This window comes from Triplophysa dalaica, chromosome 22, assembly GCF_015846415.1.
Source record: "Triplophysa dalaica isolate WHDGS20190420 chromosome 22, ASM1584641v1, whole genome shotgun sequence".
Lineage (NCBI taxonomy): Eukaryota > Metazoa > Chordata > Actinopteri > Cypriniformes > Nemacheilidae > Triplophysa > Triplophysa dalaica.
In genome coordinates, this window is record NC_079563.1 from 12,138,464 (window position 1) to 12,156,463 (window position 18,000).

The 18,000-nt window shown below is 39.4% G+C and overlaps 1 protein-coding gene across 8 annotated transcripts in view; it reads right to left on the bottom strand.

The window, feature by feature from the left end:
- Positions 1 to 18,000, bottom strand: part of auts2a (activator of transcription and developmental regulator AUTS2 a) — a 278,605-nt gene that overhangs the window by 133,575 nt on the left and 127,030 nt on the right. The window lies entirely within an intron of this gene.

Sequence of the window (18,000 nt, forward strand, 5' to 3'; positions counted from 1 at the left end):
TCCTTCTTGAGGCCATCCAAAGAGGGTGCACAACACTATAAAAAGAGCTCTTTGGGTATAAATATAAAGCGGTCTAATGCATTTACAACATAAAAGGCTATTAAAAAACAAAACAACTACCTGACAGTCTGAATGGGCTTTTAGTAATCAACAATGTCTGTCGGCTGAAATCTAATAACTGAGAACTTCTCAGTAAATCACTTACGGGAGAGAGATGGAGGCAGGGATATGAAATGAACTGGCCAGATCCATTTTCAGAAACACGAGCAGAATCTTTAATCTTCGATAACGTCAGCTTATAATTTATTTTCTAATCAATGGACACTTTCCATCTGAAATAACACGGAACGCTACATATTGTCAGTTTCCTTTATCTTTACTATACTTCTATTCTATATAAATATAAAAAACGTATGCTTGTGTGGGAGTGGATTACTTCTGCAGTTATTAAAATAAAGCATAGTTCTGGTTGTGAAAACACATTTAAGATATAGGGAATGGATAACAGAAGACACAAGGCAGGCAATATCAAATTAAACTAAAATGGCATCACACCTTCACAGCTATTATGTGCTTCCATGTTTGCCAGAAACAGAAATACCTAACCATATGCCAAGGAAAGAGAAAAAAGACTATTATTCCCAGGCGTGTGTGGGTTCAAATTTGTAGATGTGTAAGTGAACAATCAGGCAAGTGTTTCAACATTATGTAAAGGACACGCTGTTATAGAAATGCATGCGGGTCCAATGCACAACAGTGATGCCACTGTAGAAGTCTTCTAATCCACACATTTGGCCTGGAGATTGAGATCCTGATCCAAGTGTTTACATCAACGGTTAATTATGCCGGGGAGACAAAAAGAGAACCCTGAATACTACACCAGCTTCATTTAAAAAACAACAAACAATCACATGTACTATAAAAGTGTGTCAATGAATGCAGTCCACAACACTATACAATATGTTTATGCGTTCCTGTATGTTACCGTTTAAATTAACAATGATTATTAAAGGGGGCCAAAAATTCCAAAGACTTTTTTGTGATGTATGTGGAATACATGATTCCTGGCTCAGTTTTGTAATCATATTAATCAATTACATTACATCACAACAACACTGAAATCAAGTTATTTGGGGGTTGAAATACAATTGAAATGTCCATTGAATGAAATTTAGCGGCATCTAATGGTGAGGTTGGGAATTGCAACCAATGGCTCACTCTACGACCCCCAGCCCCCCCCCTCCCTTAAAAGCACTACGGCGGCTGACACAGAACTGAGATGTTGTCACGTTTCGCTTCTTTGATCATTTATTCATGTAACACGCTCTGTTGCGCAGTTTGTCCGTTTTGGGGCAACTGTAGAAACAATGTGGCGAATTCCATGTAACACCGTGTCTACACGGGACACGACAGGCGCGACGCTACATGACAACCTGCTTGTTCTTGATGGGTTTGTAACGTCTCGCTGCATCCGGTGTGGACAAAATAAAAAATTATAATGTATTCTAATGCGTTTCTAATATCTTTTTTCGTGTTGCGTCGCGCCAGTCAGGTCCGGTGTAGACATGATGTAAGGGGACCTGCGGTGTATGTAGATACGAATAGCTCATTCTAAGGTAATAAAAAACGCTTCATTATGTAAGGTCTTTTTATACAAGTCTGAAGAAATAGTTAAGTATATAATTGCATTTCTGTCAATATATCCTCCTCAAAGTTACACAAGCATCTTTACTTTCTTACTATGATGAAACCTAGAAATCTGCCAACCCAGAAAGCATGACCTTTTGATGCCCAAATGCAATGCCCAAAAATAGGCTCAATAGGTTTTGAGACACGGCCATGAAATATTTACAAGCACTTTTGAATTACAAGGAAAAACTGACCTAAGAAAACTAAGACTTTGTTGTGGCTTTTTGCTTCAAATACCAATGATAGCTACACCATGGGTTATTGCATAGACAAATGAACACACCTGGCTTCCATAACCATATTGGAAATAACAATAAAAAGTTCAGGATATTTCCTTTCTGCTACCCTGCAAACGTGGGAGCCTCATTAGCGAAATGCCATGACAACACTACATCTGGAAAGTGCGACACGACGGAAGGTAAAGTGCAGGCTAGCAATAAGACGTTCTGACAAGATTTAGTTTATTCCAGACCAGGGGTCTGTGGGGTGGATTCAAAATAATGATCCGAATTTCAGTTAATCTCAACAGGCTTTCGCTTGTTTTCACAAACACAGCAGTCACGTCAGACAGCTGCACGAAATTTTCCAGGATAAAATGACATTGCTGACAAAATCTTTTCTCTCCCGGCATAACTCTGTGTGCCTGACGACTTCTGCACTTTTTTGCAAAGCCAATTCTCCGTCTCTCCACTGCGACAGTTCCTCCCGTCTCCCTCCCTCCCGCTCTCTCACTCTCTCTCGCTCTCTCTCTTTGTGAAGGGGAGCAGGATCTCATTAGTAGCTGCAGGATAAAACGTCGTCCTCTCTAGGTTCAAGGTGATGGAAGATTAGACTGTTTGGCCCTGCCTCATCCTGAATGCAGAGCGCGTGTCTCTCTGCCCGTGAACACCAAATTACATTGAAACCGGGGAGTCTAACTCCATTAATTTTAAATGGAAGATTAATTTAACAATATGCAGCGGATATTTGTTACAAACCCATCATGTGAAAGTGACGTTTGGCAATAAATTTGCCGGTGGCACACGCTGGCTCTGAAACCCCGGCGAAAATAAATCAACTGGCATTTCGTGCTTCATCGTTTGCTAATGTCAGTCAGGCTAATGCACATCAGTCATGCTCGCACACGTACCGCCACAGAGTTCCCCTAACAACCCAACACAATGGAAAACACAACTTCACCTTAATAGGAAACTGCTACCTTTCTTAATAAGTCCTAACTATTGTAAACGCTTTTATTCAAGACTTAAGGCAAAAGTTCACCTTAAAATAAAAAATCTTGCATAATGTACTCACCCTCATGTCATTCTGAATCTGTATGACTTTCTTTCTTCAGCATAACACAAAAGATATTCTGAAGAATGTTTGTGACCAAACACCACAGGCACCCATTGACTTCCATTGTATGGAGACAAAACATTTCTCAAAATATCTTCTTTTGTGTTCCACTCAAACTAGAGTATCTACAGGTTTTAAACAACCTGAGGGTGAATAAATGATGACAAAGATTAACATTTTCCTTGTATGTATTCAACTCTAGATACAAGTGAAAACACTGTGACCATTTTAGATCAACCCCCTGGTGCATCCCTTAATCTTCTCAATGGGATGCCCATCAGGTCTCTATGAAATTAATAAACAATCTCCTACCAACTGACCACCACTACACTGCGACAGTTTTCATGAAATACAAATGCAGCCGTCTGTGACTCAGAGGAGGACCAAAAAGAAACCAAGGTCGTAATCTTCACATACAACTAAAAAGAAACGCGTCTTCAAACACAAACATCCCCATCTGTCTGCAGCAAACGTCTCGGTTCATCTTTGGGTCTGTTTAATGCAGACTCTCTTACGGGAGCACCCGCCTAATTAGAGGAATTGATAACCCCTGTGCTTATTAACCATCCAATATATTTTCAAGTCATTAAAGATAACCAAGGCAATAAGTTTGGCTTTAAGCGCCACTAGCTTCAACTGCCTTCATGTCACCAATTATGAGGCTGGAAAGAAAAAAAGCGGAGGGGGTGAAAAAGGTGGGAAAGAGCGAGTGAGACAGAGAAAAAGCAATTCCTGCCTACTCAACTGTAAACGGCTGGTTACTGGAATCTTTAAAACAGGCAGCGGGCAGAAAATGACATTAGCAGCACTACCTCCTCCCTGCATTCAGTTAATGAAGAATTAGAGCTCCCATTTGCCGTATTATTGGGGTTCAAAGGGGGTTAGGTCATTGAGGGGTGTGTTTGACAACGATGTTGATTTAGTGTCGTAGAAAGTCACGATGCCATGGCGGAACATCACTCAATCCTGTCACCACCACTTATCTCTTTCATTCCATCTGCGTCAGGAGAATTCATGTCATCCTCCCAGGTCAACGCCCCTCTCCACATCCTGCTTTGCCAGCGTGATGAGGTTTATTTTGGTGTACATTTGGTTTTCGTCAAGCAGGACAAGTTTTTTTTTGTCACTTTAAAAGCCATATGAATGTAGTTTGTGATTGTTTAAAAGGTAATAATTCAATTTAAGGAACTGAATTCCACAAACTCAGTTTATGCCAAAACCCTTGGCCTACAGAAAAACTACATCAATTTAACACGTTGTTACATGTCACCATGTTTCACATGTGATAACATGGGTTTCACGAGGGAATTAAAACACACTAAATTCACACTAGAAAGTTGCATGACCATGTTTCACATGTGTGAAATTCATATGGCTTTCTGTAAGAGAAAATAAGTTAATAAAAAAAATTATTAATATGAATTAAATATTTATATATTTACACATATATATATATATATATTGCATTTTCAATTTATATGTATTACAAATTAAATAAAATATAATTAAAAGTATATAATTTATATAATTAACTGTTATTTTAATAATAATACAAATAACAATAATAATATATATTATATGCACACTATATACTATCAAAAATCTTAGATGAACATCATGATTTATCAACATAATTCAGGTGAACTTAAGTTTTTTTCTCTTACCCCATTGGCAGAATTTTCAAGCATAAACGTAATTTTGATGCTTCTTAAACCATTTTGTTTCTCAAATATATGTCTCTGTTTAATAATAAGAGTACATTAAAAAATGATTAGATATTTGCACTGAAAACAATACACAAGTTGCATGTATCCTACATTGTCCATGCAGGATCTCGGTAACATACAGCAGGATTGGTATAGATTCAATGTTAGCGTCTTACTATATACACGTAGTTTTGCTAATGTCAGCCTTCTCATTTAAATGCGTTGCCAGATTCGCAGGTAATTCTCTCAAATTAACCGGTCATAACCTTGACCTAAACATTTGGGATACAAAATCCAGTAAAAATGTTTCTACAATCACTCCTCCCACATCCTGTTGGCATTGAGTCAACCGCTAATTGTCTCTCTCATTTTAATGTGCATCAGCCGCTGCCAATCTAATAGGTCCTAAGTGTGCTGCTCTCTCTGTGCTAATTCATTAAGCTAATGAGAAGAGCAGGACTACTCTGACTGGACACACACCTCACTTACCCTGGAGAACATTAGTGAGGACAACACAGGCGTCATGGCGCTCTACAAGGTGAAGGTAAACACATCTGTGTTTTGTATTTAACTCAAATTAGAGGGGTGATTTAAATTCAGATTGTGATGCATTATACATACTAACGAATGCATTCACACTGAATTCAGTTTTACAGTTTCACCTAATGAAAAAATAAACACTTTTAAGATTCAGAGTCAGCACGATTCTTTTTTTTGAATAAATCACTTTCAAACGTCTCCCCTCACGTTCACAAGCGTCGCTCCTTCCTGTGAAAGCTCCAGAAATAGGTCACTTCCTGTCACTTTCTATAACTTACACCGTTTTTCAAAACACTACGGACAACTTAATAGCGGCGCTACAGCCCCACCTCAGTTTTCGTTCCTCCTTACCGCCATCGTTTCATCTCCCACAATAATTTTATTAGGAACGCTTTAAAGCCACGTCGGGCCATCGACCCACAAACAGACGATAAACTCACGCTGACTCCCCATTGTGACCCTGCCAAATCCCATCAACGCCAAATGAACAGACAGTGAGAATAACAGATGAGGAATAGACTGATGATGTGCGGAGAAGAGATAGAGGGTCGTGTGCTGATATTGATGGACTGTTTCCTGACGCGATGCTAAATTCGAGCTCGGCTTTGTGGCTTATCTGGGAGGATTTAAAATGTCATTTTCATGATGTAATTGGAAAAGAAAATGATGGCGGCTGATTAGCAAGCAGAGAACGTACAGACCAACTTGTTGACCGTGGCGGATTGGGGAACGTGTGCGAAGATGCGATGAATATAAGATGTGCTATGTTGTCAAACATCAAAATCTCCTAGACTATAATTAGGTTTAATATAATAAAGCATCCAAGTCATTTGAATGGGAAAAACTGTGGCAAGCGTTCGGCATTGTTAACAGAGAAAACTATTATGATTGTGTTTTCTTCAAATTTTGATCATGGTAGACTTGCTGGAGAGCGGGTGATTAAAAATGTAAAAAAAAAATTGTACAATCAATGTTGTCATCGAGAATTACGAATCTTCACATCACAATTTTTGTTTAACAACAAAGCATTGCAACAACAACAGATGAGTGAATGAAAAAAATGTTGTGTCTCCTTACCCTAACCATCCAAAAGAGTACCTACAGCATTATCAGCATTTGAGGACCATCAGCGGCAATTTTCCAAACCCATCCTCTGCCTCCTTTCCCTGCCAATTAGGCGCGTTTCAAAATGCCACAACATCATTTTCTATGTTCAGGGAAACTATAAAGCATGCAGTGCTCACAGGTTTGCCCTAACCAGACCCCTGGAGACTCCCTGGATCTTCTCGCCCATCCATACCTGAATGACACCATTGGGGACTGCTTTGCCTCTTCCTTAACCTCTCAGCTCATTACAGCCGGTCTCAACGGTGCTACACTAACCAGAGCCTCATGCATTACAAGCAAAGCGCTAGCTCTCTCGGTTTCTCTCTCCGATCTAAATAGATGGTTCAGGGTGGTTAGATCAGTAGCAGGTACAGCGTTATCCCTAGGGAGTCCGAGCTGCTTTGCAGCGTAAGCCACTTTTTAATATATATTTAGCATTACACCTGGTCCACTTTAGCCACGGAAGCGGAATGGCTGGCCCTGTTTTGCAAGGATGTGTTTGATGAAGCACCGCTGGGTCTTTACGGCACAATGTCGTTCACATCGAGAAGCGTATCCGCTATCCTGGGCCTCCATTAAACGCCGCACCTGTGTGCTCATGATCTAGATATGAGAGGAGCATCATCTACGTTCAGTAACTTCAAAGCCTTTAGGAAAAATGTTGAGACGAGTAAAATGTGATCACTCGGCCTGCTGGTTTAACAACAGATCATGAGCGCAAGATATAGACGTCATAAAGATTTACAATTAGGGATGCATGGCATACCAACGACTACTATGGGACATAATACCATTGTTATTGTTTTGCTTGTATGATTTGGCCACTTTTGAAAATACTAAATAATATTAGACAATATATTTTATTATACTATTTCACATCTAGATATCATACAATATATTGGCCATCATCTTAGCAATCAGTCATAAAATACATTGGGCAGCAGCAAAAATCGGTATCATCAAGATTTTGCCGTCAGCACATTAAAATGAAAAAGTGTACAATAAGCAGCTTACTGTTTGGCGACAAATAAAGTTTCCAAAAAGGCCAAAAAAATCTATTGCAGCACAATGTGCAGCTCTCATTAACACTGCACAGGTCATAAGAGGAGCCTGAAAGCAGGTTCAGGTTTGCTGCAACACGGCAAACATCATTAAAACTTTCTCGTTCCTTCACACCCTTTCTCTTCACACCTTAAGGGGCATCGAGAAATGAGCCAGTAACTGAAAGGCTGTGTCTGCAGTAACGTGGATTGTTTCCTCCAATGTGCCTTATAAAATTAACATTACAGGCTCTGCTTGTGTTATACTTTCTCCCTTGAGAAGCAGGCCAACATCTCACACGCTGTACATTTCACTGACACCACAGTTCCTGACGCTTTCACTCTCTGCTGGCGCCTGATTAGAAACCTGCATGTTTTGCTAAGAGCGCAGCGGCAGGCCGTCATTATTTTTAAAAGATCCAAACACCACAACCAGACCTAATGGGCATTAATAGAGAAAGTCTTCACAGAAACACAAGCACATGCAAACAATTGCCAGTTTACAACAGGGAAGAGTGTTATGACTTTATGGTGTCTCTATATACAGTTTCAATGCAACAACATAAACAAACGCTACTGCGACTGCACGCTTCTGTGGCCCAAATTAAACTTCCGGTAGATACCTGCTAAGAATAGATAAAGTCCCTTTAGATTATTTCTGATAAGCAAAAGAAATAAGTAAACTACATTTGCTAGCAAGTTAAAAGTATGTATTATTTTGATTTACCAGTAGAATAACCACTTTGCTAAACTTAACGTAAGTTACACAACCAAATTGTTTATTTAATCAAATTAAAATACAATGAAATTTCATAGGTAATACTCATACCTGAATATCTACTCCCCAAAGTACATACAGTTCTACATTGATAGGAAATACTACTTGGGTCACAACCTCTAGTTTTGAGTTATAGACCACTTGGCAAGATGTAAACATTGGTTCAGAACTTCTGAAAACTTTCACTTTTTAAATCTCACATATATAATTAAATCGTAAAGAAGTTTGTTTATCATTTTGATTTGGTTATAAATGTTACGTTGGTTGTGTTTTGTTCAAACTTAAACAAGAGGTTCTTCTGGACCAGCGTTGTTTACGTCTTCCTAAGTCGTCTATAGGTTTTAAGGAAGCGATATGATGTTTAAGCTGATATCAGACTGTGTGTTTAGTGAAATGGCTGCGAGCGGAGACACTTAAAAATGAACAAACAAATAAAATAAGCGGATTAGTGACTTGTCATATAAAAGAGAGCGAAAAGGAAATGAGAAAGATGGTAGTAAACCTCAGAGGACACATTGGCTCTGATTTCGACTCTTTGAGTGTTGTAAATGAAATTCCCTCATCAAAGCTCTAATCATTCACGGCAGATGGAGCCTCGCGCTCCCGTTTTACGTCCGAGGGAATTCTAATGGTTATTGTTTCAGTTTAAATAGGAGATTATTGCATTTTAATAAGTCCTCTTTGGGATTTGACACAACAATGCAGCTTCATGAATTGCTGGAGAAGACCGTTAACGTGAGCAGTAGAGAGATCGATTTACGGCATTTGACAAGTTGACTGCTTCACCCCTCTACTCCACCCTTCATCGGCCCATCTTCCCCCTTTAAATGGGAATGGCTGCATGCGCATTTACCGCCGAAAGAAGGATCCGCCACGGGGATAATAATTTCATCCGCCAGCGGGGAGAGAAGAGAGGAGCCTAGCTGTGGATTTTCATTAAAATGACACATCTGTTCAGCAATTTCAGCAAAGTAATTCTGCTGAAAGTTTTATCGCCTAATTTTCATTATTCACTCCACTGGGCTGAATACAGGACTCATCTTGTCGAATTAACACATTCGACATGACTTTTTTTAAACAGCAGAGAGAAGGGGGGGGGAGCAATCAACAAATTGAATTGTCAATGCACAACAGATTAAAATGTGATTTGTTTATACCAAGAAAACAAGTAAGGAATAATCCACGGCTAGCCGTGCATTAAAGGATTTTGGTGGAGGCCAAGAACCACCCGGTGCATTTACAGTATATAGCTGTGTATATTTGCACGTGACAACTACATTGAGATATAGAGTATAATGTTATTTTGACATCAAATTAGTCATATATACAATTTTGCCTACTCTGGCCAAAAGCAGGCCACCCACAAACAACAACTGTGACTGTTCACATTCTTCTTTGCCTCTGTCTTAACCCACCTCACCTGTTTCCTCTTCTAAATGATCTTAGCAATAAGTCTCCTGGGACGATCAGCTTTCCACACAGATGTCTACTGAAGCATGGGACAAATGAGACACTGCCGGCGAGAGAGAAGATTGCAAAATGATACCTTTTGGTATTTTCTCTCTCTCCCCCTCAGGCTCTGTAAATTACATAAACGTATACTTGAAACACAAGCTGTCAAAAATGACCATTGAAAGGTTTCAAAGGCAAAAAAGGAAGAGTGGCTCTATTTCACCCTTGTGAGCTTCCTACCTAGTCAGCGTTTTTAGGCACCCAATGCTGCTTTAACATTACACAGCAATATGATGTTGACTTATAAGGTGCATTCTTGACACAAAGTAAAAATGAGCAACATGCAAATGTCAAACCATAATGAAATCAACTCAAGTCAGAATGGAGCTCATGTAGAGCACTAAATTCAATTAGACTGTAGACAATGAGGAAGCTCAACGGGGATGCTTGAAGTCTGTTCTCAAAGAGTTGGCTCTTGTCTAGAGTCACTCAGGTGAGAAACACTACCTTCTATTCCCAAATTGAGCTACAGTACCATGCGACAAAGGCGAACGTCTACTTCCACTAGCTAGTATTATTCTGCCATCAAGATTCAGAGGTCTCCTGGGTGCATCATGGGAAGAAGCTCACTCATTGGCTGTGAGCATCTCCTGCTTTACTCACCCCTGCTTCAGTGCAGAGACTACACATTGCTTCTCATAGCTTTGAAACCGGATTTATCAAGTTCAGTTGGGAGAGATAATTGCCTTCATAGGAATAACAAAGATTTAAGCCTTCCGTCCTGCCACAGAGATAGAAATTACACTCAGACGTATTACAAAGTCAGAAGTATTCAATCCAATTTAAATAAAGTTTTCAGATTTTGAACCATTTCAAATAAAAGTGTTCTGATGTGAAATAAATAATAAATGACTATGTTATTTTTAAAAGCACAAAATAAATGTGTGACGATCTTTTGTACGAAAGGTGTAAACAGAAATCCTAATGGTTTCCATGAAAATATTTCTTTTTAAAACCAAATAATGTACCATTAGGTTTTGGGGAATTATTCCAATTCTGGTGTTCTATTGGTTTCCATTTGCCAGAAAACATCCCAGAAAACAAAGAAACTCCATTAGTTTCCCTTTAGTTTTCCATTGTAACCATTAAATCCATTAAGTTTTGTGCTCAAGTTTATGATCTCATTACAACTATAGGAGGCCATCCCAAAAATTAAGAAATTTCATGATAATTTTTCAATCCAATTGTTCAAACGTTTCATTTCCTAAATTAATTAACTAGTAAAAGCTTAAATCATTGTTAAATTAAAGCATTTTTACAAATAAAACAATGGCTGATCTTTTGGACCTTATTGGCTGACAATAGCTACAGTAACTAAACTGTCCCCAAACTGCGCCTCATACTCTCCTGAGGCCAGTAAACGTTATTGAAGTTAATAAATGGTTTTTAGGTGAGTCTGTCGATTTTTGAACTGTCTTCTGAAGACTTCCTCAGAGACTGAACATTAGCATTTTTCAGACATCACATTATTCCCCTCGGCATTGTACAGCTAGTCTTTTTCGCCTCCAGATGGAGCATGTTAGGGGAGTGACTATTACCTACTCACGAGTATCCTAAAATATTCCAGATATTCAAATATGACATCTTAACTGCACAAAAGAGAAATTCCTTGCCATTTGCTGCTCATGAGGGAATTTTCAGAATAGGTTACGCTGGGTTTTACCCTTTTTTGCTTACCATAATTGTGCTACAGAGAGACAAAATATAATGAAATGATCATACAATACATAAAAACTTGTCATTACAGGAAAAGATGGGTTACATTTTATTTCACAGTGCCTCTGTTACAGTGTAACTATACATTTAAGTATGGAGTAATAAAAATGAACTACATGTACTTACTATAGGGTTAGGATTATGGTTTGGGTCAGAATTAGTGACATGTAATTATGCATAATTTGTAGTAAATACTATAGTAAACACATGTCACGTGTAACAAGGGCACCGTTAAATTAAGTGTTACCAAAAGATGCAGTGCCGTCTTCAGGTTTGAAAGGCTGATGAATATATTCGTCTACGATTTATGCGGAAATAGGCTAATTTAATTTATTCTCCCCTTTAGGATGTTTTATCCATGTTTACGAGAGAAAAACAAATCAACACGTGACCCGTACAAACAGATCTTGAAAGAAAACACTAAATCAGAGCATTTCTTTTAGGGTGCAACAATATTACACGAGTGAAACACCAACTGGATATATTAGTAAATATCCATGAAATGCCTTCATCGAGGAAGAGACATTTTACGGAATGGCTGTGATGTGAGATGACTTCACGGCGGAGAGAAAATGAAGTGCAAACCGAAATTGCTTCAGATTTATGTGTGGCGGCCGGATAATTCAAATAGGCACAGATAAAGAGGGCATTTTCAAGAATACATATCTAAGCGAAAAAAGGGCTCTAAATGCGAAAATAATGTATATGATTTGCGCAGGGCGAGGATGTTCTCCATCCTCAGTGGAGGGCTTGTAGAGGCTCCATTTCACGGATTACGGGGCGAGTCTACAGAGGAAAAAGCGCCAGGGAATGACTCCCTGAGGAGCGGGATGTGGACAGAGTGGAGAAAGGCAGAATTTTCCATCTCATAAATTTAACGGCAGGCAAATATTCTTTAATGCTTTCATACGACTGTCTCCCTGCGAGAAGATAAAATTGCTGTGCGTATGAAGATAGCATAAAAAGACTTCCACTTCCCCATGAGAACATGGTGTCCAGATAAAGTATGGCTTTCAAAGACTGCTCACTTCCAGAGCTGTGTGACAGATAATATTTAGAAGTATTGTGTGTACAGTTTAAAAATATGGTTTATATATAAATATATATTATATATATACACACACACGCAGTCATATATAAAGTCCAACATAGATACATAAGTTCTATATTCACACTTGGTCTGAAGCCTCAACTTTGTTGTCTATATATAAATGTGTCAATGTATATATATATTTAGCTTATACAGTATGTATACATAAATATATAGAGAGAGCGAGATACAGTCTGAAGTCTTAAACAGATTAGCTGAAAATATAAAAAAAATTATGCAGCTTTGCACTTTGCACATCCCTTATGCCTTTGTATACAAGCCATCTCTTTAATAAATGTCTGACTAGGGCATTATGAATTAATTTGTCTTTGAAAACATCTTGCTTTCAAACGGGCAGGACGGGGTGACCTTTACAGTGAAGAATAATTAAATTGTATGCCTCTAACTGCCTATGGTACGTGACAGGCCGAGAACAGGCCCTGTACTCTCGCTCTAATTGGCAACATAAATAACGGCATGAAGAACGTCTACTCTCCATCACAGCGACCTTCTGACATTGCACAGACAGGGCGTCTGACAGGTGGTAAAAGGACTTGCGATTTGACTGTAAATCAGCAAAAGGCCTTGCTGACACTTGGGGTTCCACAATGGTAAGAAGGTTTGACAGAATGCACTTCTGCAACACGCCTGACTTAACCTACAGGCTCAGCACAAATCCTTTAATTGCTTTTATTGGATGTGTTTTTGCAAGGGACTCCGGAGACCTCACCTGGTGGACTGTAAATTGGGATCGGCCTTCTAACCTGCGATCCAATCCTGAGAGATAAATGGACTCGGCTTCCAATCCAATCAATTTGCTTAACTGCTTGTAATCCAATCAAGCGCCCTGTCACACAAACAATATGCAGATGGCTTCTCTCTCCAAAGCTCCTCGGGCTCCAGCAAAACATTGGCAGGAATCCCGCGGTACCTACCTGCCCCCCGCTGCATCCCATTATTATCTAATTCACACCTTAGCGCAGGGAGTGCAAAGGTGCGACAGGCACCCAAACCCCGGCCATGCAATAACAAACAACATCATGTTGAGTTTTAACCCATCAGTGGTATGGAACGCTAACAAGGTCAAAAAGGACAAGTATAGAGTGATACACCAAGCTTTATATTTATATCCATTCAAGGCAAGGGTTAAGTGATATGATCAAAGCACTGCCATTCCCTTCTCTTAAACTGTTCTTTGTTGGCAAAAGAGTATTGCAGATACATGCCTGGACATAAGGGTGCTCATTATAGTTATTAAATCAGGGGTCAGCTACCGTACACACTCGCACACAATACAGATATGAGAGACATACAGTACTGATCTGTACGTTGATCTTGTCGTCACTTTTTAAATTAACAACAATAACATAAATGCTGGGTTATTTTCAACACAGCGCCGGGTCAAAAAATGGCAAACCCAACTGTTATGCTGGGTTCACACCAAATGCGAACAATCGCGTTCCATGCTCTTTATTGCTTGCGGGAAAAGTTCGTTGTTTTTACGTGAATGGCGCGATTTTACAAATATTTTCAAGACGAGATTCACATCGCATGGCGCGAGTTCGCGTATATACGCGTCTTTGCATTAACTTCGTATGTAATTTACCTGAGCAAAATGCTTTAATTGGCGTCTGGTGTGAACCCAGTGTTCGGTTGAAAATTCACCCATATTCGTTTTTTTTTTTAAACAAACATATTCTGGGTTAATTTAATAATAAGGATTTACTTTAATAAAATAATTTAAATATATTGTATTAGACTGCATATAATTAAATGTTATATAGGGGTTATGTGTTAAAACATTATTGGTAAAACTTTACATTAAGGTTGTATTTGTTAACATTAGAAAATGCATTAGCTGACATGATATAACAATACAGTTTTAGAGCATTTATAAATATTTGTTAATGTTAGTTCAATACAAATACAATTGTTCATTGTTAACTGTGTATTACCAATTGTTAACAATTACAACATGAACTTAGATCCCTAAATGATGTAGAAGTATTGTTCATTGTTAGTTCAAAGCATTAACTAATGTTAAAACTCCAACCATATTGCTAAGTGTAACCAAATTATGATCCAACATTTACCACAAATAAATAAATGACAAAATAAAGTTGTATTTATCTATGTCAAATGAACTATATTACATAAAAAAATGTTATTTTGGTATATAATGGTTAAAGGTATGTTCTCTTGTGCATATCACCTCGCAACTTGGGGGTGTCCATGAAATCTCAAAGACAGCTGATGGACTTTGGGATTATAAATGTTAATACAGGCATGAATCCACACACACCCCTGCTGTTTAAATAGTGCTGATCTCCTGCAAAACTGGGAGTTTGATAATCACTGCTCGTATCTATTCGATTCACGGCGGGGGGTGCAGGGTGGGAGGGCTGTATTACATCGCTCTGTGGGAACCGTCTTATTCAGACCTGCACATAATTCTGCCTTAAAAAAATCAATAGACTACAGTCCTGCAAGAGACACAGATAGAGAGAGACCCGAAGAGTCAACGTGTGAGAAAGAGGAAAGAGAGAGTAAAAGAAAGATAGTGAGAGTGAAAGAGAGAAATGAGAGCGAGAGAGAGAGAGAGAGAGAGAGACAGAGAGATGGGCTGTCTGTAAAAGAGACAGACGATACTCTCTGGAACCCAGAAGCTATAATATCCATCCTTGGCGGTTCACTTGACATTTACTCGCCCTGCTTTTCTCTGCCTCCTAACTCCCGGCATTCCAAATCTCGTGGGTCTGTCGACCGGGTGAACAGATAACAAACCTGTCAGAGCGGGTTTAGGAAGAGGATAAATCCAGAGCCCGGTTGAAGGATGATGGGTTCCAGAGGGCAGCGTGTTTGTATGTGCGTGACCATAAGAGAAACGTGTGATCGTGTGTGCATGAGTGTTAACGGCCATCAGGACTGACGCTCTGTAGAACACCTCGAGAGAACAGCACCAGTGGTGCTCGGATCCGTGCGCCGTCAAATCTTTTCGAGAACGGCCTTGCCTCTCGCACCTTGTGCCTTACAGACAGAGCTCACAAAGAACGTTTCAGCAGCCCTGTGGTGAGGTCAGAGCGTGGGGCGGAGGGCTGAAGCGTGAGATGAGAGAGAGAAAGACTTTGAGTGGTGTTAGTGAAAAAGACTAGGGAGTGTCTCTTTAAGGGGCTGATAACATTCTCTCTGATGGGGTCCCAGGGGTCTCTGAAATGTCACAGCTCTGAGGCCGTGAGGCTGTCATACCAATAGACGACGGGGCCTATGGGACCGAGAGACGCAACGGAACTGCCTCACAGCCATATGTGAAAACACAAAGCTTCCATTTCTCTCTGCTGGTCAAATGTCTATCAAATGAGACCTTATATGAGCACACACTTTCATCCAAAGCGACTTACAGTGAATTAATGATAAATGTTATAATCTATCAAAATAACGTATATATTCAGCAGCCGAAAAAAATCACAGTGATCATTACATTCAATTATTTTCAATATATTATGGGTTTTACAGAATTAAACATGGTACAATAATGTTCTTATTTACATTTAATAGATGAACATTGAAACCGGATAAACTGCACAAAATAACAAAAAAGCAACGTTTGCAAATCTTGAATAAAGAAAACCTATTCATTTGTAAATAACAAGATACAAATGTTTTTACGTGTAGTTTAGGATCTGTTCAAATATGAATATATGATGGAATCATTACTTTCATTCATCTTTTGAAAGGCAAAACCTCTTTATCTTTTCTTGGCTGTATTAATATCTTGTTAATTAATATGATTAATGGACATATATCTTGGATAACATATCTTGAATATGTATATACAGTGACAAACACGCAGTGATAAGAAACATCAACATGACCATTTTTTTTATAAACAATTCTTTCCTGAGGTGACAAATGCAATTATCGTATGACAGTCTACTTTCAGTGTACACCTGCTACAAAGATTGCAACTTCAACAGTTTACTTCCCATTGGAAGATATTTACCAAAGAAAGCATTTAATATTTTTATAATAATTAATGTCTACAAGAGTGACCAATTGTCTCTCTTCACTTAACAATACACGACTGTAAGTCTTACAGAATTAAAAGTAAACCCTGAGAAAAATCGAAAGAAAACATCACAAAAACACAGTCTGCCTTTAAGTGAGTGACAGTGGATGGATGACCTCCATTTTAGTCGCGTGTTAAACAGTTTTGGTGTGCCGACTCGAATGTCCCTGCTCGACAGTGGCAATGATGAAAACGTCCTTTGGAAGGGCTAAAAATTGCACATCAATTACCAGAAGCAGTGAGGCCTGTCTTAAGTTCCAGCTACCATTTTGTAAAACCAGAAAATGTCAATAATGAAGTGAAACAAAGCTCTACATCAAGGACATTAACAGGGGAAAAGGGTAAAACAAAGAAAGTATTTAAAGCTATTGAATGTTAATCCAGAAAAACATGCTAAACAAGGTTTGTTAACGTGCTTCTTGACAATAAACAAACTGGGAGATATCTCCAAGTCCCCTTGAAGAACTCATGAACGTCTCTGTCTGTTAGAGTCCCGTGTTTATTAACAAACAGCGCTATGCGGTTTAATTAGTGCATGGAGAATACTTGGACTTGAGAAGCGCTGCGTGCCGTTTATGGTCTTGCGTGCTCGGTAGGATTCGCTAATAAAGTGAATTTAATTCAAAGCCGGTGTGAAAAAGCAAACAATGCTCAAAAACCAAAAAGATTAAAAGAGAACGAAAAATAAAAGGGCGAACGTTTCAAAAGCGTGCTCCAAACACGCTCTATTTTAAACAGGTGATGCTAACAAGGGGGTGGGTGCAGGCTGGAAGTAGACGAAGAAGAAAGATGCATACAAAGACCGTGTTCTCATTTTCTGTCTGAAAGCCCCACTAGGACCACTGAAACTAGCTTGATTTCCCCAGTCCAATTATATCGGTGCGCTCAGTCCTTCCAGAATAGCAGCGTGGAGCTCTGGGACGGTGTCTGCGTAAGCGGAGAGAGGCTAATAGAGTCCCTGAAGTTAACTCTGTTTCGCTGCTCGAGCTAATGGGCTGTGATATTTTTCCAAACTGACTGCTGCTGCGCCCCCCGGAAGCTGATCCAGCCCTGTGCTTTGGACACCGTGCTGACCCCACATCCAAAATCTCATCTCCGTTGCCATCAATGTAATGAGTTAGCCAGGGAGAGAGTGGAAACCGATCCTAGAAACCCGCCGCCATACATGACATGCCAAACTCATTCTCGCTAAGGCCGAGTCCACGAGTTCACTGTTGCCAGCGCGTCCTTCGAAGCCGTGCTGCCTTTAACGGTCCAAAAAGGCTTTTATTAAACCAGGCCTGAGAGAGAGAAAGCAATAGGCATGGTGGTTGAAGGGCTCTCTTTAAAGCCCCATACAGCTCTCTCGTGGCTAATAGCATCCTGGATGCTGCAGAGGGTGGAAATGGGCAGATATAAATCCGGAAAGATGGCTCCCTGGT